The sequence below is a fragment of the Pinus tabuliformis genome, chromosome 1_2, assembly GCF_031772625.1.
Source record: "Pinus tabuliformis cultivar Carrire ecotype Pingquan chromosome 1_2, CPIR1, whole genome shotgun sequence".
Classification (NCBI taxonomy): domain Eukaryota; kingdom Viridiplantae; phylum Streptophyta; class Pinopsida; order Pinales; family Pinaceae; genus Pinus; species Pinus tabuliformis.
Window position 1 is genome coordinate 1,181,320,150 of NC_142298.1, and position 3,829 is coordinate 1,181,323,978.

Sequence of the window (3,829 nt, forward strand, 5' to 3'; positions counted from 1 at the left end):
CATATATATATATATATATATATATATAGATAGATAGGTGAGAGGTTTGTATATATATATATATATATATATATATATATATATATATATATATATATATATATATATATATAGATAGATATATATATATATATATATATATATATATATATATATATATATATATATAAAGAATGTGAAAAGTAAATAAACAATATTTAAAAGAATACTAATTTAAGAAGACATGAACTGTGTTTTATTAAATCAATCAAAATTAGCATAAGTATATAAATTAAATGGTTGGTAAATGTTGATAGGCATCGATCCATGATAACCATCAATAGATCCACCTTGACACATCTCACTTTGCCAAAATTAAAAATGTCAAGAAATTAACTAAATTATATCTTTATTTTAAATCATTATTGTTACTAATAATTATGTCGTAAGGCGTTTCCCTCTGAGAAGAACTCCCTTCCATGCCACTTATGTCATTTTGGACCATTAATTTTGGTGTTAGACGATTGAAATAATATCTGCCATACGATTGAAAATAGGTATTAGTTAGTTAAAATTCATAAGTATTAGTTAGTTACAATTCATAACTTTACGCCTCTAGGGGCTTTGCCTGATCCAACTAATCAGAGACGACTATTTTCATTTTCTCTTTCTAATGAAAACCTGACATTTATACCACCGTTGATAACAATACATCACAACCGAGGAGAGATCTCCTCCGTTAATGGATGCCTTCATGCGGGTTTTGACTCAGGCTTAGTTTGATGGTTGATCTTTGCTTTGGTGTTGAATTGCAAGGCGAAGACCATAGAAACATAGAACGGGACTGAATATATTTGCTTTAGACCTCGCTAGGCATTTCTCTCTTTTTTAAACACTCACATTTGGTATGTTCTTACCCTATAATTGGAAATTTCTTTTTCTTATTTTAAAGGCAACCAGAAATAAGGCAGTGTCAGTTCTCTGGTGCAGGCATATCTGTTGTTTTTCTAAAGAAGAATGTCATTGTACATTCAATAGTTTCCCCTACATTGTTTGTTCATGCAAGGAGATTATTCCCGAATCGGAACACGTTGCAATCATTGGCTCCCATCGGCCCTTTCTTGGAGAAGCCAGACGAATTGATGCAGTTTCCATCTGTAGCCAATACAGATTTCGACTCAAGCTTACCCATCATCCTGGTGGCCTTTCTCTTCTGCATCCTATGCACGTTGAGGGTAGTCGTCGTTCTACACTGTAGTAGACGATGGCGAGTGGTGTCCGAGCCACCACTTGAAGCCAATGTCGAAAGAGGTAAAGATGGTATCAAGAAAATGCATCTAAAAGAACTTTCGACATCCGTTTACAGTACAAGATCCCCAATCGGAACCCTGGATTTCCCTATTTGCTTGGAAGAATTCAGGGAAGGAGAAAGGGTGCGAGTATTACCAGAATGCCACCACACTTTCCACGCGGATTATATAAACGCATGGCAAACCCTCGTGTCCTTCATGCAGACAATATTTTCTTTACGTGGGGCTGAAGAAACCATCATAGGTGGCTTCGTCTACTGTTGAGGCAAGCGAAAGCGCCAGAATGGATGTTACAGAAAGAAACGAGTTTGTTACAATAAATTCGATTTTTGAGATGTTCCACAACTCCACCAACGATGCAACAATGGTAGTTTCTTCATCTTAGGAATGCATCGACTTGGAAACAAGTAATGACCTGGAAATTTGGGTGAAGGAGCACAACATCACAAAGCAATCCCTTGGAATGTGTAGTGTGCAAAGTAGGAATGGCATGTAGCACAATTTAAGATTAAGGGATGTGAAAATGGTACAGAATTGAACGTAATGAATTATTTCCTATCTTACCATGTAATAATTTTAGAAGTCTGCCTAATAGGCTTACAATATCTCAAATTTTCACTGAAGGATTCCTTTATTTTTCTTTTGAATCAGCCACTTCCACCTAATCGATTCACAATATGCCACAATTCCCATTGAACAATTCTTTTTTTTTCTTTTCAATCAAGCGTTGCTCATTTACAGTGTACAAAGACTCCTTTCTCTTTTTTTCATCAAATGTGCAAAATATTTAAATCCCAGAAAGAAGGTGAAAACAATAAAGCATATCAATTTCACTAACAAAATATCATAAATATTATAGAACATATCATAAATATTATAAAACATTTCACGTGCAATGCTAGAACTTATGAAACAAAGTTGTTTTTTTAGCTTGAACCATAAATGGTATAGCATTTTGTATAATTTAATTCAAAATAATTTTTAATTATAATTTTTTAATATTGTTTTATGATTTTGGATTAAAATTTAAAAATATATTTAAATATCAAGATTTTTTTTCTTTGATGTATCCAAAGCAGAGTAATTAATTTTTCTTTATTAAAATTCAGTAGACCAATACCATACTTTATAAATAATTTTTCTTTATTAAAATTCAGTAGACCAATACCATACTTTATAAAAGGTAACTTGATATCATTATCATCCTAAGAAAACACATAATTTTAAAGATGATATAGGTATCAAAACCATTTTTCCTCATGTCAAATAATATATCAAAACATTAAATACAAAAGATTAAAATTGTAAACTTAACTAAAATTTGATGATGAATATAAAAAATTGAAGTATTGAATTTTTTTTTTTTGTAGAGCTTGGTAGGTCCATCCATTTTCTATTATATATATAAGGCAAATTTACACCACACAGTATTACCGAGTGGCCTCAACTCACCCCGAGGGGAAACTGAGTCTGTTAGCCACCGGTTAGCATTATACGCCATCCAAAAACAAAATTGCTTCAGTATTTCTAGCAAAGATAGGTAAGTCTCAGTCTCGTGTCCAAATACTATAGAACTATAACAACTGACATATGCAGCAGAAAATTTAAAAGCTACCTGCATAAACAAAAATTAAGCATAATGAAACTAGTCGTTTTTGACATTCTGCTCATCAGAGTTAGAGGCTATAGGAGCAAGATCTTCAGCAGTTGCCTCTGGCATTCCATACAAATCCATGATGCAAGGGATGTGACGGTCAATATGATCCATCCTGATGTCCTGTTTGTGCAACTGAAATAGGATTTTCCCCATGTCTTTTTTATAACTAGGCAGGCCCTGCATTGTGACTGCCATTCCCACATAAATTTGTTCCATCGCTTTGCCAAGCAGACTTTTCATCAAGAAGTACAAGTACAAGGTGTGTTTGAATTGCGTAATTCTACCTCGTGTATTCCCTGGGTCAGGAACCATCATCCTCCAGTCTTCTATCTCCTCGTCTGGTTCCCTTTCTTGTTTTATCTCAGCTTCCCAGTCGTCAATCAGCTTACGGATACCTTCATCTATTTCATCTCGGTAAGTCGTGGTTGCCTCTACTATGAGGTGCTTAGTAGGCTTATGGCCCCTGCAACCTTCCATCATGCTCGATCTCTTGGCTGCTCAAGGGGTGTTGGGCTAATTTATTGACTAAATTAACACAAGTATTTAATTATCAATCCAGGTTTATAAAACTTGGAGGCAAATCCACTGTATATGGACATCAGATATAATCAAGTTTAGAAGATAAAATTTGAAGATTTAAAGAAGTACATATTACAAACATAAACCTATTTTAACAATTACTAATTCACTTATGTAATAAGTGAGGGAAGAGGTTCCTAACCTAGGAGAACCAGGTTGTCCTTCCCTACAATACTACTTTCATGAAGATAAATCTAAGAGCACTAATTAACAATGGCTTATCATGCAGAAGATGTAAAATAAGAGGCTCCTAACTAAGGAGGTCCAGATTGTCCTTCTTCACAATCCTACTATATCACAATCA